This window comes from Notolabrus celidotus, chromosome 10 (genome assembly GCF_009762535.1).
Source record: "Notolabrus celidotus isolate fNotCel1 chromosome 10, fNotCel1.pri, whole genome shotgun sequence".
Classification (NCBI taxonomy): Eukaryota; Metazoa; Chordata; class Actinopteri; order Labriformes; family Labridae; genus Notolabrus; species Notolabrus celidotus.
This window is the reverse complement of record NC_048281.1, coordinates 23,390,705-23,412,999: the sequence shown is the minus strand read 5'-3', so window position 1 is coordinate 23,412,999 and position 22,295 is coordinate 23,390,705. Positions and strand designations below refer to the sequence as shown.

Here is a 22,295-nt window from a genome sequence, read left to right as displayed (position 1 = left end):
ATGGCAACCGTTTGGCATATCTGTCAGTATATTGATATTTATTTTCTGGTAGTTTGGGTCAACAGACTCCTGCAGCCTTGATCATCCAGCCTCTTTTTTACTTGTTTCTCTCCCCGTCTGTCTCTCTCAGTCATATCTCTTGTCTTAACCACAGACCACTTTGTGAACTGTGAATGTTAAAGTGACCTTTGACATTTGGAGTCAGGGTCAGGCTTGCACCACAGCTCTGTGGGATAAGAGAACAGATAGAGCTGTTGAGTGATGCTCATTTCAATATTGTTAATAGCACACGAGCAGGTTTCGGGAACCTCTAATCCAGGCTTTGCATTGTTCCCAGTGTTGCTTGTTGCTCCAATAACATGGCAGTGCATATCTCAGACCGTGCAGCAACATGTTGTGCATGTCAACAGCGCAGCATACCCAGGTCTACATCATCTACACGCCCACATGCTTAGTGTGACTTCAGGCATCCAGGCCCACTCGGCTGTGTTGAACAATGAAGAAAAAAAAACAGACTGGCCCTTAAACAGAAACATGGTGGGGATGCACTGCTGGAATTACACTTCAATCTGTTTCATTTGTTGTGCACTGGCCTGTTGCAGAGGCTGTGTTTCCCTGTCAGCTGTGCAGCGTGCTGAGCCGCTGTCCGTGGTGCTGAAAGAAAGCTCTGCAGAAGGCCCTTTCAAAGGACGCACTTGCTTCTTTATCTTTGCAGGAATTTGATCGACTGTTTTGTTGGGCTTGGCAGTTATGCACTGTTTTTGATCTGACTTTACTGACACAAGGACAAAGAAGCTGACCACTACTGTGCCTATTCTGCATCTGTCCCTTATATGCATGTTTGCTAAATCAGGCAGGTGCAAGACTTCCTTGCTTAATAGTATAAATCATGCAGTTTGGGAGTCTTTGCTAAACAGGATTGGGAGTTGCTTGTATGTAAAAAATGGAATCTGGTTAAGGAATGCAGCAGAACAACCTCACAAGGACAAAAGAGATTTTAATGTTACTCAGGCTCCTACAGTCTGCACCACATGCATTTTCATACAGCATCTACCAGCTGTATCTGTGCTCACAGATAAACTTTTCACCTGCAACTGTAACACATTTCGCTTAATGGGCTGTAGCTTGACCAATTTCCTGGTCCTGCTGCATATTAACATTTTCAGGAAAGACAGTGGTAATCAAAGCCAGGGAGGAAGCGTCATCATCACCATGGGATCACTCCAGCAGACATGACAGGGAATAATCATGGCAGGAAAGCAGGAAATCTTCCTTCAAAACGGCTCTCATAATGATCCAGCAGCCGTAACTCATTTCTCCAAGATGGATGTTGTACAAGGGCAGATGGTCAGGGAGCTGGACTGCAAGTGCTGTGCGTGTGTGTGTGTGTGTGTGTGTGTGTGTGTGTGTGTGTGTGTGTGTGTGTGTGTGTGTGTGTGTGAGAGAGGATGATAGTTAGTGGGAGGATAAACCATCACAATGGAATCATGTGCTGTGTATGTGTTTGTTTATTGTGACTCATACCTTATTGTTATTCCTGTTGCTCAGAGAGTGAATGGTATATATATGCATGAATCTGTTTCTTATAACATCTTAGCTGCTTCCTTCCCCTGCTGTCTAATCAGCGGTTTGCATTTGCACTCCTACTCTTTGCTAATGTAATCAGACTCAGGCAGGGCTACAGCAGCCTTTTAGCCCCTTTAGCCCAATCTGAATTGCTAATCTGTGCCAGTGTTCGTGTGACCTTTGTGGAAGCACAGCACCCCAGGCCTGCATCGCAAACTGCTGCTCCTTGAAGAACCACTCAGCTGGACAATAAAAAGACGTTACACAGCTTGAAATAATAATTACTGCTATTTTTCTCTTCCCTCTTCTCTTGTCTTCATCCATATTTTAAACAGCTGCTTACAGCTTCCTTTGAAGTGGTTTAAATTAATCCAAACTTTGACATAATGCAGTATTTGTGCACCCGATGAGTGTGTGTGTTTTTAGTCCTGAATACGTTTTGGAGAAGTCAGATGAGAAGACATCTTACCTTATCTTACCTCATCGACATGTGAGGTAAGATGAAGCGGTGAATTCAAAGTAGGTGAGAGACATACATTTGCATTGAAGATGGGGATCTGTCACACAGAAGCAACAATATCTACATATACAAACAGCACACACACACATATTAAGACATAACTGCCCTATTTATCTTTATGGATGTAAAGTGTGGGTGTAATTAGCATTCAAATCAGCCAGTTATCATCAGAATGGTGTATGGCGCTTGTCTCTCTTTATATCACATTACCTTTGCTGGAAAGAGAATATTATAATGTGACATGCACCAAATGTCGTCAGCTAGAATCCGAGTAACATCCTAATAATTATGCAGAAACAGTTTTCTCCAAGGTTGGTCTTTCTTGAGTTGCAGCTTTGTGTTTACTTCCTGAAAGTTTGTACAAATCCCACCTCCTTTGCTAAATCACCTGCTCTAGACCACGACCACCAGATTTATCACTCAAAACCTAAACAATATCATTCAATAGGTCCTTCTAACTGGATGTATTTATGGGCTGTAACACGGGGAAGCACCTGGGACATAACAAAATGAACAATGACTGCATTCCATTCAGCTGCCTCCAAATTAAGGATCCTGTAACCTTCCATATTGGCACACTGACACATTTATGGTAACTGAGAATCAAGGGTGAAACGAAGTTGACTGTATTGATCAATCTCTCAATATGGAAAACACTCCCAACCTTCCTTCTCATGTGATGCCATCATTTACATTCAGCCATATCATTATAACCACCTGGCTGATATTCTGTAGGACCCCAACTCATCATGTAAGACCAAAACAACTCTGACCTGATTAGACATGAACTCCACTAAACCTCTGAATGTGTACTGTGGTATCTGGCACCAAGATGACAGCAGCAGATCCTTTAAGACCTGGAAGTTGTGAGGTGGACCCTCTCTCCATCCATCAATCAATCTTTATTTTTTATTTTTTTAAAGTTATGTTTTTGGGCTCTTTTGCCTTTATTGACAGGACAGCTGAAGAGAGACAGGAAATGTGGGGAGTAGAGAGCGGGGGAAGACATGCAGGAAATGGTCAATCGGCCGGGAGTCGAACTGGCGACCGCTGCGAAGAGGACTATAGCCTCTATACGTGGAGCACTTAGACCACTAGGCCACCAGCGCCCCGATCAATCTTTATTTATACAGCGCCAAATCACAACATTGTTATCTCAAGATACTTTACAAAGAGAGCAGGTCTAGACCGTACTGAATTAAATTATTAACAAAGACCCAACATCAAGACAGAATAAGATCCAGTCTCATCTTATAGACAGGACTCAGTCTTATCTCATATTAATCCACCATGATCATAGCACTTTGCAGCATTTAGCAAACAACAAGGAAAAACTTACTTTCAACAGGCGGAAACCTCGACCAGAACCAGACTCATGCTAGACAGCTGTCTGCCTCAACCGGTTTGCACATCCCACGGATGCTTGATAGGTTGGAGATTTGGGGAATTTGGCAACCAAGTCAACACCCAAACTCGTTGTAGTGTTCCACCAGGCCACCCTTCTCTACTGCTCTGTGGTCCACCTCTGACGCTCACGTGTCCTTTGTAGGATCTTTCAGTGGTGGATAGGGGTCAGCATGGACTGGTTTGCAGCTACACTGCCCCATTAGCAAAAAACTGTTGCAATGTGTTCTAATGGGGCTAATCTTTGCGCCCCATGCACATTAATGAGCTTTGCCTGCCCAAGACCTTGCCCCCTGGTTCACTGGATTTCCTTCCATGAATGACTATTGTTAGGTACTGACCCCTGGCCATGGACACGACCTACAGTTTTGGAGATGCTCTGACCCAGTCGTCTAACCATCACAGTTTGGTCTTTGTCTAAGTCGCTCACATTCTTACACACGCCATTTTTTCTACTTCCAAAACATCAACTTCACCTGCTGCCTCACATATCCCACCATCTGACAGGTGACACTGTAAAGAGATAATCAGTGTTAGTGGTTTCACTTGTCAGTGGTCATAATGTTACAGCTGATGGTGCAAATGTGATGTTATACGCCTTTTTTTAAACTATGGTCTAGCATTGCATTTTATGAATTTAATACAAATACTATACTCCCTTTCAGGAAAAAAGGGGCAAAATTCAAGATCAGTTTCCAGCTGAAATTGACTCAGGCGTCACTAATTGATAACATAATTTTTTTATTTTTTTTTACATCTTACTTATTCTTTCCGTCAATTTTGCAAAGTTACGTCTAAAAGATACCTTCTACTGTTGCCACTTTCTATTCTTAACGATAGTTCTCAAGGTGCCCTGTAGGAAAAGGCTTCATGGGGATTAAAGCTGGAGATAGTGGTAAAGGGTGTTAAAAAGAACTATGTAAGAGCCATTATCCCTTGCTGGTAGTCTGGTTTGCTTTTATAGATGACATATAAAGGCAACAATACTAGATTGGAACTGCTTTATAACCAGTTAAGATCTTCTCATAGCTGGTCAAAGTTTTTCCAAGTCTCCTTCATTTGAGATTGGAAGAATTGTTTCCTGCATTGACAAAGATTGCACAACTATGGTTATAAACATATTAACTTTTGGTTGCGGGGGTGTATCAAACACTTACCATTCCTGCTCAGAGGCAAGACTTGGGTTCGACTGAGTGTTATGTTGTTTGACTGTGTTGCTAGTAGCTTTTACTTGTAAAGTGTGTCTTTTAGGGGTAGAGTGGAGGATTCTGGCACAATTTCACCAACTTCCAAAGTACACAGAGAGAAACTTGAGCGGTACTTGTAGTATAAATAACGACTTTACTCTTAGACCAACATGTTTTGGCTTATTGCCTTTATGAGGGTCATAGTGAAACATACATCACACAGCATTGAAATAGGATAGGTTTAAGACAGTAAAAAAGTCTGAAACATCCAATCATATGCATTCTGGAACATCCACAGCAGCAGTGAGGCCACTACAAAGGTTGGTTAGGCATGTGGTCCTGTGGCTTCAGGACAATTATTGTCCCAGATTGAGTCCAATGAGAGACCTAGATGATGTTGAGTCCAGACTTTTATAGGTACGTCATAAATACATCACGTCTTACAGAGAAAATGAAGAAGAAATGAAGATACAGAAACATATCTGAGTGATACCTTAGTGTAAAGTGGGTAAATAGTGGAGACACTAATGCTATTTGCACAAGTGGAGGCCACCCCTACATAACCCAGTGCCTCAAGCCGGCCACCCCAGTCCAAAATTCCAAACACGCCCCTCGTTTCCTGTTAAAGTACCCCATAAACACCAGTGCAGCTTTGCTCCCAGAAGCAAACAAACCCTGAATGATAAAAGAATATGTTCGATGGATGTAAACAAATGGCTTTATTGTGTCCTTAAGTACTGTAATGATTGTTGTATATGTGCTCGGCAAAAGGTATAAAGCACATTACCCTCTGGTCTTCTTTTTGCCTCTTGTTCTTTCTTCTTTTCTGTGTGTGTTTTCATACCTTTTGATCTCTCCTGGACGTGTTTACATCACACAAAACCCAAGCACACACACATGCACACACACACTAACACACATATGCACACACACACTAACACACACACACACACACACACACACACACACACACACACACACACACACACACACACACACACACACACAAACACAAAGAGCCCCATGTGCAGTGTTTCCTGCAGGTCCAGACCTGACTGTCCCTTCCGGTGTAATTTAATTTGCACTCCCATAATTCTCTGCTTCTCTGGTGGCTCTGTCTCCAGGGCTCTATCTCAACATGTTGATCTCCTTTCTCCCTCTATCTGTCATTGTCTCTCGCTTTCTCTCACATCCTCCCATCTTTGTCTTCCTCCCATCTGTGTCAGGGCTCTGAGGGACCAACTTCACACGTACACATGTGTCCAGTATCTGTCTGTACACAACCTTCACCCCGCACTGCCTCCTCCTTATAGACTTACTCCCTATCAGGGGCCTTGGTTTCTCTCTCTCTCTCTCTCTCTCTCTCTCTCTCTCTCTCTCTCTCTCTCTCTCTCTCTCTCTCTCTGTCTCTCTCCCTCTCTCTCTCTTCCCCGGTCTTGATATATGTGGGTGTTGAGCTCTCTTTTCCTGCTGGAGTGATAGATACTGATCTAGGTTAAGGCTCTTTCCTTCCCTTCAATTACAGGCCTGTCCACACGGATCCCACTGTGCTCCTCCACCCTGCTTCTCTGCTCGTCTGCTTTCTCAGTCCCCAATCACTCTGTATTTCTTCAAGGCTATTCAGTGGAGACCTTATTAAATTAAGCTGTTTAGGTTTATGTTTTTAACTCTGTAGTGATGATAGTTTGATTGTGCTTTTCCCTGAATAAAAAATAATTAGAGACAGCCCCTGCTGGACGATGTTTTAGTGAGAAAAAGGAAAACATTATTGATCTCAATCATGGAAATAAAGCATCACAACTTAGAGAGAGACAGAGCAGAGATGTAAAGTGGAGCTAGACAGAAGAACTGTAGTTATCAAAGCTAGAACCTGACCGATATATCTGTTGGCCGATATTATTGGGCCCATATGAGCCTATCGAATATGTATTGGTATTATTGCATATTTTTCCCAATAAATACAAATACAATACAATAAAACTTTTTTTCACACATAATCTGAAGCAGAAATTATACTTGGTTTGATTTGAAAAAGGTGACATTTTATGGATCATCCGGCAGATTACTGAGAGTATACTCTTAGCTTACCAGATGGCCATCTGTACTAGCTCTAATGGCCATTATGTTCTACGATAATACTAAATAAACTTTAATAAAGTTGTTTGTTTAAAGAAGCAGCCTTCCTTTCCTTAGAAATATCAAAAATGTTTTATCTAGATTGAAAATGATCTGTGTCAGTGGCCGTATCAGAATCTGTCTATCAAGGCATCTGTATCGGTATCAGCCTTGAAAGTCAAATATCGGACTGTCACTAGTACGTTGTATAAGCAGTTCTGTAAGGCTGTGCATCACAAGTTTGAGACATTCAAGATGCTAACAATGCTAATATGTAAATTTACATTAGCAGGGTTCCAAAGCGGCTAATTCCCTACTTGTTTCAAAGAAATTTTGGACTAGTTTAACGGTGAGAACACATTCAGAAAACAGTCAAAACAGAGAACAGTTGGGGCGCTGGTGGCCTAGCGGTCTAAGAGCCCCACATACAGAGGCTACAGTCCTCGTTGCAGGGGTCGCCAGTTCGATTCCCGGCAGGTTGACCATTTCCTGCATGTCTTCAGCTGTCCTATCAAATAAAGGAAAAAAGGCCAAAACATAACTTAAAGGACAGTTTATCAAACATTTGCTTTCTACCCTTATTTATTTTATTGTATCTATTTTGTTTTTAAGTATTTTGTATGCCTTTTATTATTTTTCCCATCTCTGTTGTTTTCTGTCTCTCTCGCTAGCATCACCAGCCTTCAGTCCTCCTTGCGGGTTAGCTTTCAGATGCCTGTGCAAGTTACACATTGCTCCAGTCGGCTAGATCAAAGTTCTGACAAACTGTTTCACGCTATGAGATGCCATCTGTCATGTGTTTACCTCCATGTAGTAGAGCATTGTAACATAATGATGGTAACCAGTACCAAGCTACAGCTGTGGCTCGTGGTGGGTTGACAGCACTACAGCTTATACACAGTAGCCAGCAGCCATTTCTAACAGTCCAGTTGTCTTACGGATCAAGCTTTGGGTTGGATAGATTTGTTGTGTTGCCGTGGTACTTTACTTGACCTTTACATATCCTACAAACAGCGAGCAACTTATTTACAACATCTCTGTCTTTGCAAAAGCCAAAGTGTTTCCACATGTTGGACCACAAAGGTGGCTTGATAATTGCTCGCTTGCCAGCTTCTCCCCTGCCATCCGCCATGCTGTTTTGTTGTCTGCTGGTGCGTGATGATGACGTCACAGACTGGCAGCCTGAATCTGCTGGTGCGTGATGATGACGTCACAGACTGGCAGCCTGAATTGAGTAACATTTAACATCTTTTTCATTAAAAGTACAAAAAAAACACATCCATATAAAGTATGCCGTGCTTAAATCCAATGCGTTATTTCATAGTATCGATACGATAGATTTATTACCTTTTAAAACAACGTTAGATCGATATATGTTGTCCAGAAGACCAACTTGCTGAGCACAGATCGATGTAGTATACATTGATACATTGATTCCTGGTTTACACCTACCTTGTACCCATTCTTAGCATGCTAGTTAAGCTAAAGCCATCATCAAGTTTATCCTCCTTACTGTACTACCAGGTGAAATAATAATAGCTGTAAATGGAAAATGAAGATATCAAAAACATCATCGTAACAAAGGGATGATACTTTATCTTGGGGGTGATGTGTATCAAATTTCATTGCAGTGTAGTTATAACAGTGATAGTAGATACTGCACTGGGAAAAAGACAATCTCTCCACAAGGTCACTCAGGAGCTCTTCTGAGCCTTTCAATCATATAACGTGTCCTTCCTCAGCAGAGAAACATTGTCCAGTCCGTAATCCAATTTGGCTCTCTGAGGACAGGTTTTGTGTGATGTTTTTGACAGACCTTCTAAAAACCTTTGGGGTATTCCTCTCTGATGTCAGTGTTAACCTAGTGGAGGTGCTAGATGCAACATAAGATGATAAATGAGCTATAAGATAAGAACTGCAGGTGCCAAGTACGAGTTTTAATGACAATCTCAACATGATTTGTGGAGATTACTAGAAGCACAGTGCCTACATAGTAAAAAATGCAAATGAATATCAAATACACATAAATCTGATTTATATCAGGAGGCAGGACCTTGATATTTCATCTCAAAGGCCAAAGTAGAGGCATAAATGAAATATTGACTGTATTTATATTTGTTTTATTCACATAAATGAGGTTAAGTAGATATCCAGAGGTAGTCAGCCTGTAGGAAAACACAAACACTGACTCAGCATATGCTTCTCTTACATTGCACTGAAATACAAACAGGCAGCTTTTCTAAGCAAAACAAATGACACTGACCATAATGCAACATAATGCATAATATCAACACAACAGACAGCACGGCCATACTGCCAGTCCTACACTTTTCTCTTCCTCTCTCTAAAATTCAATTAGGGCTCTGTTGCTCCTCTCTGCAGCTCAAATAGATCCAGGGAAACTCCCCTTCATGTGAGCTGCCAGTGTTTGTTTCTCCCCAGGCAGGAGATAAGGGAATGCGTCTGTTGGAGAAGAACACAGCAGCACTCCCATGGAAACGCCTCCTCGTCGTCCTCTATTCCCCCGTCTGCACAGCACAATGAGATCGTGCAAGTCCCGTCTTTAGCTGCCGCGGGCTTCGGCTCCAATCAGCACATCCACACCCATTTCTTTCTCTCTGTGTATTTTCCTCCCCTTTTTTTTTTTTTTCCTGCGGGCCGCTACGCTGAAAGAAAGTCCTCTCCCTCATTCAGGAAAAATATGGAGGAGTGCTGTCCTCTTCGCCTGGTGCGTGGGCACTGTTTAGGTTAGCTGAAAAAGTCAAGGATCTGTGTGTGTGACTATTTTCATGAACAAACTGCATGCAGCCGATCAGTCGTGGCCGTATAACCCAGCTGTGCTCATACATAAACAAAACGTATCCTCCTTTTAATGGAATTCGGTCTGTGACATAAACAAATGACATATACAAATGCAAACTTTCTTTGCTTTCTGTCTCCTCTCTCCTCTGTCTCACTGGTGTGCTTAGTCGAATGGTTTGATGAGTGGGTGATGTGTTATGTTTGATTTTCTGTGACAAAGTGAAAAGAGAGAAGTGGCTAGAGAGAAGAGAAAAGGCTGCCATTGATTACTGACTCCAAATAAAATGCATTAAACACTGGAGCCCGACTACAGCTACATAAAACAGTATCTTCCCCACTTAAGATTAAAAGCAAGTATGTGGAACAGATTCTGCTCTTGACTCGGCTCCTAGATTCAGACACTTGAATTTTATGCAGCGGTGGTTAGTTGTGAACACAGAGAGGATGATAATTGGCAAAGTAACCATGTGACGAGGCTGATTTTAAGCACCGACCACCTGAGATGTAAACGCTGCTGAGACAGACCTTCTTTCTTGATGTGGACTTGACACTGATTTTTGGACTGAACTGTTATTTAGAGGAATAGAAATGTGCTTTAAAATGCAATGAGTCACTGTTAAAAAAGGGTGCATTTAATCAGAACATCATTGAAGCAGCTCTCTGAGTGCAAGTATGTGCTTTTTAGACACTATTTACAGAGTTATATCAATACACTTTTTAACTCTGTTGTTCGTATTGAAAGAGAAACGGAATAAAAGCAGCAGATCACAGTTAATTTCCAATCCCAGCCAGAGGTAGAGGCATCTGAATTATGAATGAATTTGAGGTGAACCGGGTTCTTACATGAACCTACTCTGCTAAAAAGTTCAGTGAATGAGGGTGAAATAACAAACACTTTCATGATCATGTAAATGAAACACTTTTAAGAGGGACTCTGTTGATTTTATATTCTGAAATGTGTTTATTGGTCTCTAGGAGCACTTATGCATGTGTAATGCTGTGAAGTAAGGCTGTTTGTAGCTCCAGAGAGAGCTGTGTGAAATCTGATAGATGCCTCAAGTCTGCTTGAGGCTAGTGGCTTAAGGCTACATTAGCCGCTACTATCATAACACAAAAACCTCAGAGCCAACTGTTAGCTGTTAGCATGGCACCATGGGTAAAGTAAGGGCTTTGTTCTGCCAAATCAATTTCAAACCGTTTTTCTGCTCATGATGTGTTTTTTATGTTAGAGTTCCAATGAACTTGTCCTCAAATATAAGATCTATTACTAAAAAAGCACTGGCACTTTTAGTGACTAAGCACAAGCTGGATGGATAAAACTTCTTCAAACAGGGTCTGATCAATTTGGTTATTTTTAACTGTTTATTTTGGTTTTTCACAGCTTGACACAGAGTTTCTACATTACTTGTATTTTTTTTTAAAGTTATATTTTTGGCCTTTTTGCCTTTATTTGATAGGACAGCTGAGGAGAGACAGGAAATGTGGGGAGTAGAGAGTGGGGGAAGACATGCAGGAAATGGTCGACTGGCCGGGAATCGAACCGGTGACCCCTGCAGCAAGGACTGTGGCCTCTGTATGTGGGGCGCTTAGACCGCTAGGCCACCAGCCCCCCACCATACAGGTATTGAAAGAAAACAATAATAATAATTAAATAAATAAAATGAAATAAAAAACATGTATATATAGATTAAATCCATATTAAAATGTATATATAGTAATAATACAAATGAATGGATAAAAAAAAAGAAGAATAAGACATAATCCACTGACAGACATTTCATGCAGGGGCCAGGGCCACCCGTACAACCACGCTCTATGCTGAGCTCAGCTACGTCATGCTGATCGCATGGTTACATGTCCAGATAAATTCAAATGCAGTTCCATCTTTGCATAAAAAAGTATGTTTCCAGTTGCAGATTTACTGTCATCTGTTCCATGATTTTGACCTGTCTTAGTCTCTGTTTCCACTGAGCAGTTGTTGGTGGCTTTGTGTCCTTCCAGTCAATAGTAATCATTTTTTGGGAAATCAACATAAGTATACGCATTATGTACCTCTGATCGCTGTTATATAAGGATAAGGATCGGGTCAGTTTTGTAGGTGATTGCCCGTCCATGTTAATCTTAGCACAAACCTGTTTCATCAAATCTCCATTCACCTTCTTCTTATAGGAAACAAACAGGTTCATTGTTTATCTTAGTATGCTGTTCACAGAACCCTACGTCCTCTGCATCTAAGTGAATTCTTCTGAAACCTAACCTTAACCGTCCTGATGCCAAACCTGTAGGCAGTATTTTTGTGCAGGTAGCTGAGGAAGTTTAAGGTTCATGGTGTTACGATTTAGTGTATGTGGACAGAACAAGCTTTAAAAACAGCATAGTGTTTGACTGAGAGGAAGTAGGTAAAGTAGTCGAATTGTTGAGGGCTGAGTTAAAAACAGATCCTGTGACACTTCATTCGAAGTTCATTCATATCGAAGCTGTGAAGAAATATCAATACAGCAACGTTTTCTCACCCATTCCATAAACAGATTAACATGTTCCTTTCTTTCACTTTTCTATCCCTTAAATTCCATCACAATAACCCCCACACCTGTAGATGTTTATGTTCAACCCATAGGCTGGTTCCTTTGACATAAAGCTACCACAGGCAAATGAGAGAGAGCTAATGATGCTAAGGCAATGAAAGAAAAAGATCACAGTGGTTACGCTCCAAAGAGCTAACAAACATAACCAAACTTCATCACAAGGAAGAAGCTACATTTTGTTTGTATGCAGCTGCTCCTCATGCTCCCTGCTGTGTGTTTCTCTGCTCTGCTCTCTGTCACACCTGCAGCTCTCACACAGTAATGGATCATGACTGTAAAAATCCCCAGGTCTGAAAATACTTATGTTTTATCAAGTCTACTTGGTGTCTCATTAAGATGCACAAGTTACACCACATCTGTTACATCTATTGCAGACCAACAGAGCAAAGGAGAGACAGCAATGCCACCTGATTACTCTTACACGGGACTTCCACCAGGTCTGGTCCGTCTCTGATCCACTGCGGTCTGTCTCCATGCTCTCTTGTCCATCAACACCCATCGAGTGTGTTTTTGGAATAACATTTTCCTAAATGACATTTTTTTTTGTCACAGCTAAGTTAAAAACGATCTAACGATAACACAGAATGTTTTATTCTGAAAATTAACCGGGTTTTAATTTTGTTTTGGTGTCTGACTTCCTGTCCCGCTTCATCTGCTCTGTGCTGATTGATGCGTTGTGCTCCGGCATCCGTCAGAATTAGAAGTCTTGCGTATCTGATCCGTTGCGTTCTGACCAGCCGGATCAGAGACGCAGCCGGAACGCAACAAAGCTGAGGTCAACACATTGACTAGAATAGAAACCTATCAGATCCGGTGCCGTGACGGATCGGAGATGGACCGGACATGGATCTGGTGGAATTTGGCCTCTAGTCCTGACCTGTTTGAGACCCGTTTTTTTAAACAACCCATATCCCAGTTTTAAACAACTGAAATAACACACATTGACAACACTGAATTGACTGTATGTCATTCAATGTCATCACTAAGGCTGTTGCTGTTTTAGCCAAAGACCCCTTGATGACAAATCCAGTCGTACCATGACCTCATACTTGTGTCTTTGGCAGTGTAATTTAAGTGTGAAAATACTGCACACACTACCACTGAAGTGACCAAAACTTTAGCTAAGATTAGCCTCCATTGTTTCTTTCATACTAACGGCAACAGGAACAAGGCAGGACAGAATACAACACATCTTCATCCAGACGATATGACAAGCTGTAGTGACATTTTTATGACTCCAGATCAGTGTGATCACTGAGTGGTTCTAAAAGGATGCTTTGTAGATATGAGCCTGTAACTAGCACTTTTGTAGTGGTTTTTCCTGTGTTTTTGGAGTTAATGGACAGTTGCTTTACCAAGCTAGCATGCTAATGTTGCACATGTACTGCTAAAAAGTTGAAGATTTAATTTTTCTGGTCCTTTCTCACTAATCAGATTAAGGTGTGAGCCTAATTTGTATTTAGTCTGCAATTAAAATATGTAGCTGTTTTCTTATTTTGCTGTAAAACATACATGAAATCAAAAGAAGATCTAGCAGCAACAGTGGAGTCTTTAGTAAATGCTACAGTGTGAGCATCACTGGCAGAGGGACAGAAACCAGTCACAGTTCTCAGACTTTGCTGACATTCTCACATTACTGAGTCATCATCATCCTCAGCTGCTCACAGCACGTCCTGATTCACAGAGCGAGCAGAGCAGAACACAGAGAGAGAAGACAGACAGACGAACATTCAGTCTGTAAACCCACACATACTGTACATACACAGCGTACTGTAGCATAACTAACAATACCACACACACACACACACACACACACACACACACACACACACACACACACACACACACACACACACACACACACACACACACACACACACACACACACACACAGGGAATGACAGCAAATTGAATGCCAGTAAAGGGGGGGAGAGGATGACAAATGAACGGCCAGATTAGAGGGGATACCCGGTGATGTGTGCAGCATGAAGGGCTGGTGTCAGATCCCCTGTCGTACTGTATTTTCTCTGGGTTCTGTACAAACAATTCATTTGAGCACCTGGTCCAGCCTAATCCTTTCCATTTTAATCAGGCTTCCTGTCAATGGATGAGTGTGTGAGTGTTTGTGGAGTGAGGCTGTGTTTTTGCATGCATGAGTGCATAATATAGTGGGACATTGTAGCCATTTCCTGTGTACAAAGAATGCAGAGGGAAAGAGTGTTAGGCAATAATATGATGTTCACTTGTTGCTTTCTGGTGACAAGTTTAATGAAGATATTAACAGTCTCTTGTCTGTCTATTAACACAAGGGTATACAGATAGGGGATGTTTAGCTTAGCTTAGCAACAGAAGAAAGATTTGTTTTGTTGGTACATCACTTGGCTAATGCTGCATCAGCTCAGATAGATGGTCGCTAGCTTTAAAAAAATTGGGTTGGGCGTATACATGTGACGGTATCCCATTTTCTTTTGAAGTTCTCCAGGTTGCAAAATTGGGTTCTCCAAACCTGGTTTCTGAAATCAGATGATGTTTACATGCACTGACCAAGTGGCAACCTCCTTCTCAAAGTATGAAGCCCTTGCCGAAGTGTTATAAACTGCAATACATGGAGAATCTGCTTGAGGCTGGCTGCAGAAACACTGGAAACCACATTGACACCAATTCAAAAAAGACGATCTTTGCAGCATTAATAATCATGTTTACAGCCGGGTTCAAAAAAACGTCTTGGGTCTACGTAGCTGATTTCTCTATTGGCACACACTGTATGGGAGGTGAATTTTTTTCTAACGCGACAGTTCAGAAGAAATTAAGATTACAAGTTTTCCCCAAATAAGGACATGACTGACTTGACTCCCGGTCGGAAACACATAGCTGTTGGCCAGGAGGCTCAAACTCCACCCCTTTACGTCACACTTTGCCTGGTTGAGTTCTGACGATTGGCTTCATAACAGTGCCCAGGAACAGATGGATTACGTCACGGATACTATGTCCATTATTTATACAGTCGATGTCACAGACACGAAAATGTGACTCTTAAAATACCGATCAAAAACCAGGAAACTCAAGTCCTAGTAAACTCAGTAATTGTTTTTATAACAAACAAGACATAAGACATAATGGATTGTATAACTCTAAAATATGCTGGACATTTGACTTTGTTCTCTTTGGAGCCCTTCTGCTGAGCTAAGCTAGCTGGCTCATGCATAGTGCTAGCTTGATTTTACTGTATAGACACCAGCAATTTAGTCAACAGCCAATTCGGATACCAAATTACTTCTTTGTACTTCTTTATGTCTGTTTTTCAAAAAAGCTGAGATTCAATGCATTTAAACTATTGCTAGTGGTCGCTTCTCTTGAAATATCACTGAAACGTCTACTAATACTCTAATACTCCCACACTGCCCACGTTTTCTCTCACCTTTGACCATGTAAACAAATCAGAGTTTGTCAAACAGGTGACTTCTTCTGCCCCATAAAAACCTCTGCTCCAAATCAGCAGTTAGGTTTATTAGCTTGCGAGCATTAAATTGGTGTGACACAAGAGATCAACATCTGCTCCTGACATTGGTTCAGGGCTCATTACGTGCCAATTGGCTGATGTCTGTCAAGAGGACAAATACTGGACAGTACCAATTTTCAACCGGTGCATCGGTGCATCCCTGAATTTGAGTGCTGAAATCTGCGTTTCTTATAAGCATTGTTTTTCATGAAAAATGTCTGAAATCATCAAAAAGTGACCCATTAAATGTCTGTCGAGGAATGAATTGATTAATCATTGATATATATATATATATATTTTTTAACTCTTGCCGCAACATCCTAAAACCCCATCAACAAGTGCTGAAATTAAGCAAAATTGCATTGTTCCTATTGGACTTGGCTAAAAATTGAATTTTTATTATATTATTATTGATGTGAAATAAGGAAACAAAACAGATTTGTTTCAAGAATAGCAAAAAATGCATTTAAGGTGGGTAGGAATACCTTCAAAAGTAGCATTCATGCAAAATTACACAGAACACCTCCATTCAAAGTGATGCAAATGAGTGTGTTGTCCTCCTCGCAGCCCTCATTATGAAGCCTGATTATTCCGATCATTACTCCTGTAGCACCTAGCAACCACCTCAACACTGATGAGCCTTTCATGATACTCACTCAAAGTGTGAGAGCACCCACAGAATGTTTGGTGGTCCAACGTTTGGAGGCTTTTGTGAGTGGGCTGAAGCTAAACAAGTAAGCCTCCTCTCTGCGGCACCTCCTCCAGCTGGTCTGACGCGGCAATTTGAATGTGGAGAGAGAGAGAGAGAGAGAGAGAGAGAGAGAGAGAGAGAGAGAGAGAGAGAGAGAGAGAGAGAGAGAGAGAGGGGAGTTATTGATGGGTACAGATAGAACAGTGAAAATGGGAAAAATAGGAAGACAGAAGAGGAATGGTGGGGAGCGTGACCTGATGACGGGGGGTCTTATCAGCAACTCTTCGTAATCGTTTTCCACCTGTGTCAGTGTGTGTGTGTGTGTGGTGGGGAGCTTAGTGGGGTTTTTCACCTGCTGAATGTTCCACCCTGTATTCTCCAGCACCAGTCTGAGATTTTTCATCTGCAGCTGTGTCACTCTTTCTTCATCCTTTACTCAATCTTTCCCCCTGAACTGCTTAATTCCTCTCTTTCTTTTCCTGGCAGAATCCCTCTCAAAGGTGCCTAAGTGCAGTCCTGCTTTGTCTCCTTTGTTGCAGTATCGCTTTACAATGCCGTTGACACCCTCTTACTGATTTTCTGTAAATTATTTATTGGTCATTGACTTTTCAAACCCACTGAGGAAGAACTAGAACACTCCTACCCTTTGACTCTCTGCACCTTTCTTTTTATATGAAAACACACAGGAACTAAATTGCTTCATTAGATACTTGAGCAGGTGAAGCTCATGAAGAATTCGCTTACAAACAAGCGAGTCTGCTTCTCAGTTTTTAAATCTCCCTGACCACCTCCTGCACCTATTTCTCATTTATAACTTACTTCCTGCATTTTCCTCCATGGACTTTTTGCTCAAAGGCCATATATGTGTGCTGAAATTACACCCAGTTCTGCTCAGTGTTTGCTGCCATATACCTATTCATCCAGAATCCTATAGTGTGCAGCTGAGTCAGCAATCTTTACGTATTTAGAGAGTGAGGATGAGCTTTAAATAAAATTAAGCTTTTCTGGTGTCCAGACAGATACTGTATATGTGTGTTTACTTTGCTCCAACCTAGAGGGCAGAAATGTGTTTTGGTGTAGATATCGTCTCCTAAATGTAATCCTACAAAGTCTAACCCCCATACTGAAACTTTTTCCATTTTGCCACTTCTCTATTTCCCTCTTTTTTTCCCCATTTTGGCACCCCTTCCATTCCTCCTTCCATTTTTATCAAGGTGGTTACTCATTACACAATCTCTGCCCCTGTTCGTCACATCCTCCTCCCCTATCTTGCTCCCTGTATAGCCCTAATCCTCCTGTGCAGGCTCTTAGCTGGATAAAGCTGTCTCCCATCCTTTCTCTTTATGGCAGGATTTACAGCAGTACCCTTTCTTATCCCCCTTTTAGCACTCTTATGCTAGATTCCACTGTTTAAGGGCCATGCTCTATGAAGAGCATCAAATTCACTTCAGACAACTGAAGGAAATCCCTAAAGGTCCCTGAGGGTCTCTGGGAAAAAAAATCTAACAACAAGTAACCTCAATTTGAAAGGATGTCGTATTCACACAATGCCTTCTCATCCACAAAGATAGTTCTCTTGGACTGTTGAAGCTTTGTTACATACATTTGACATCTCATTCAAAGGTCTACTGCAGCTGAGCTGGTTAACTCAGCATTTAAAGCGCGCGCCACATGCACAGAGGCTGTCTTCCTTGCTGCAGTAGTTACTGGTTTGTTCCCCAGCCTCTGCCTTTTGCTGCACCTCATACCCTACTCTTTACTACCCACATTCCCTCTCTCTCTTCAGCTGTCCTGACTAGGGAAGGCTCCCTGTTAACTCTCTGATAATTCTCTTTCAACTCCCAGTTAATATCCTAGTTACTCCCTGTTAACTCCATCTTGACTGTTAAATTCCTAGTAACTCCCCTGAAATTCCCTGATAACTCCCCAATAACTCCCTGATAACTACCAGTTAACTCCCTAGTAACTTCTTGGTTACTCCCTGTTGACTTTTTAAAAAACTCCATATAAACTTTGTGTTAACTATCTAGTAACTCCCTGGTTACTGCCGTTTCACATCCTAGTTACTCCCTGTTAACTCCATGTTGACTCTATGTTCATTTCTTGATAACTCCCCAGTCACTTCATGGTAACTCCTTGATAACCCAATTTTAAATCCCTGATAACTCTCTTCTAACTCCTTGTTTAATCCCTGATAACTACCCAGTAACTTCCTTACTAGCTCTGTAAACTCCCTAGTGCCACCCTAGTTACTCCTTGCTGATTCCCTGTGAACTCCCCAGTAACTCCCTGTTAACTCACTAGTTACTCCTCAGTAACTCCCTTTATAACTCCTTGTTAACACCCTGTTACTTCCCTATTAACTCACTGTTAACTCCCTGTTCGACATATTGACAAGGAGACATTTTGATGTCTAAGTACCCTTGTGAAACCCTTGCACTTTTTATGATTTACAAATTGTATCTTTAGCCGTGTCCTTATTTTTCACAGTTTTGGACAGATTTCTTTGTCATTATAATAAATCTTGGGGCTCTGTTTGCAAACGTAGTAGTTCACCATATGGATCCGAGAAGCCCAGGAGAGCAGACCAGTTAGCCTCATCTTTAAAGTTTTTTTTTTAAACAGAAAAAAACATTCAACACAATTTCCAATACATATTTAATCCCATTTTTGTGCAACTAGTGTTAAACAATTTTTTTGTCTGTTGAAAACAGACTGCGACAAGTAATAGATAAAACCACTACAACATTAATCATAGTAACATTGTAAAACAATATTTTTACTGGGAAAATCACATTCAGTTTAAGCATAGCAAGTTGTTTTGACATGTGCAAATTTCTTGGTTATCTCTGCTAAAGCACAGAGGACAGCTACTCCCCTGAGCTTATCTACGTTAACTCACGTCTCACGGCTTCCCATCCATTTTCATCATGAACCTTTTTAAAGGTGCATGTGCCTCACAGAATGCTGGCCTCTCCTATGTTCCCTCTGCGTCCTCTCGTCCTTGGTGTCCGTTTGTTGTGTTATGCATTGTAGCATCTGAGCATAATGTGCCTACAGTATAATCCAGAGTGATTGTGTTGTTTCGTACCTGCAGTGCAGTGTCTTGTAGTGGGACGGGATGAGGAGGAGATGGGAATCTGTCAGACGCATTTTCTCCGTCTCTAACATTCTGGATTGAATGATTTGTGTTTGTGTTGTGGGGAAATGATTCAAGGCATATTACTGTACATGTGCCTGTGTTTGTGTGTGTGTGTGTGTGTGTGTGTGTGTGTGTGTGTGTGTGTGTGTATGACTGCGATTGAGTGAGTAAGCGAAAAAAGGGAGAGTGAGAGAGAACGAGGGCGACTTTCTCAAACGGACTTATTGATTTCCTATTTGGAAGCAGGGCCGAGGTTTCAAATGGGAGAGATTGGAAGGAGGAGTTGAGGAGAAGAGAGAAAGACATGAGATGGAACGGAAAAGACAAAATGTGAGAGTGTAAGGGGGTTTGTCCGAGATTGACAGCAGAATGATACTAATGACATGAAAAGAGGCTGGACAAACAGGGGGAGGGCTGGTGACAGGGGAGTGTCAGGGCCTGACCTTACATCCCCCCGCCCACTCAGAGATTGATGTTTTTCACTCAAAGCAAACAGATGCTGCTAGCAGAGCTGTGGCGAAGGAAACGATGGGGACTGATTGATTGATCGTGGACGATGAGGGTCATATCCTGTACGGAGGACATCAGGACTGCTACTGACAGAATTACTCTACCTCTCTCTTTCTGTCTCCATCTGTCCTCTATCACCTTCCCTGGCCCTCCATACTGCTGCCATCTCCACCTGCATGCATACTGTACCAACTATTCCTCCATCGAACGCTTCCCTGTCTCATCTCAAGACATCAGCGTGTTATTTTGACTTTCTCCTCCCCCGCTTCTTTGGATGAACTTCCTTGCTGCTTTTGACACATCTACTCTTAAACTGTGACCTAAGAAAACCTCTCTGTGTTCGACTGTAAATGTTAGCTTATGTGAGGCTTTTACCACAAATCACTCCTTAACTACGCTTTCATTGAAGCTTTTACACTAGCTAGCTTTTTGGGGCTTTAACTCTTCCACCTTTAGTGGCTGTTTCTTTGGAAGTGGTGTCCAATTTGCAGTTTGAAATTTTGCTGTAATATTTGTAATATGTCACTTAAAAAGACCATGCAAGAGCGGCTCATATTTCCCTTTCCTCAGATATGCTCAGATGTGGAAGTACACACATCGTAACTCAAAGAGGAGTGAATAGAAGCTCCTGCTAGTAGTGAAATGCACTGAAATCAACACTTTTGCCTGTTTACAACCTGCAAAAACAATCACACCGTCAGCAACAAGTAGTCTTTTATATAGTGATTTTTAATTTCAGTCAGACAACTCACGTTTACTTAAGTTAAAGTTTATTGCAGCATACAGTATTGTGTTTGGCGTATGGGCTCCCAACCTCATTACTCCTCGTAGATTATTTAAATGCAGACATTTAGGAGTAACGAGATAGGACTAACCCCCCTCGGAGCCTGCAGGTGCCGGGGAGGAGGTGGAGGGGAGGAGGTGGGTACGAAGTTTGCACACAGCACTGAGCAAGACAGCAGGAGCACTTGCAAAGCAGAGGCAGAGACAAGGAGACTTGCAGCTTAAATAGACCGCCGAATGAGGATGTTCAGATCAGCTGATAGGGATGATGATGACGTGTCAGTATGAATGAGCGCAGCTCGAGTTGTCTGCCTGAACTAGCTTGCAGGCGGCGCTCCATTTTCCGTGATCCATCTTGGGAAATGTTAGCGACCAATTATCCAATAATCATTTAAAAAAAACTTAAATGTTGTCCATGTCACAAACAATGCCAAATGCGTTTTTACCATGAATCAAAGTTTCCTTCACGACACAATGTATACAATTGACAGTATTGAATAGCTACAGATCATACTGAGGTGTTCAAAATGTTAAACACACTGACTATCAACATGTGGAGCAGGCTCAGTGTCCAGTTTTCTGTCTACTCGTTCTTATTGAGAAAAATAAGCATGTGTATGTGGTCAGTTGTCAGCCGGGAGCGCAACTGGGTCATAATCAGTCCAGCGGCAGAGAATAAAGGCGCTCGTGGAGACCTGTCACTCAGCCGCAGCCCCCAGCTGAGCGTCTCCGCTATGCGCAACACCTTTAGTCGGCTGATTCGCATCGAAACATGCTTTAAACTGAAAACACCTCCCTGATAGCTGAACGAAATATCAGACCACATGATGTTTGTTCCACGTGATAGAAAATCTAATAAAAAAATGTGTCAGAGTAAGTTCTTAACAACCAATCAATTGATACTTGATTAATGAAAAAAATGTGTTGGAGTATGTTCTTAACAACCAATTAATCGATACTTGATTAATTGTTGACGTCCCCAGTATGCTTATGTTGAAGTAATCCCTGAATTTGTGTGTAAACTGCACAAAATGACTCGTTCTGAAAATACAGCGAGATCTTAACAAGTCTTTCACGAGATCTTCACGAGACTTGTTGAAATGATAGGGTCATCAAATAAGGATCTCCTAACTATTTCTTGTGTGCTGCTGGCACAGTAGAACAGCATGAAAGTTAACCGTCTGCCCATAGCTCTGCCCCTAACAGGCCTCTGGAGGGATAGCCAATCAAAAGAAAGGGGGGCCTTAAAGAGACAGCAGCTACAATGAAGCGTTTCAGACAGAGGCTGAAATAAGGGTTTTATAAAACACCAGTGTGAGAATAAAAGAGATTTTTTGAGCTGTGAATCATGTAACGTTACAACAGAAGTACCAGAGGGACAGTCTAAAGCCTAAAAAAAAATCATAATACCCCCTCTTGCTCTTCTTTCATTACGTTTCATCCACAGCTCTGCGGTGATTCCTACACTCCCAAAAAGTGTTGTGCTGGCTT

At 41.7% G+C, this 22,295-nt stretch overlaps 1 protein-coding gene across 2 annotated transcripts in view; it reads left to right on the top strand.

Moving 5' to 3' along the window:
* LOC117819877 (transmembrane protein FAM155A) overlaps positions 1 to 22,295 on the top strand; it is a 182,632-nt gene that overhangs the window by 64,214 nt on the left and 96,123 nt on the right. The window lies entirely within an intron of this gene.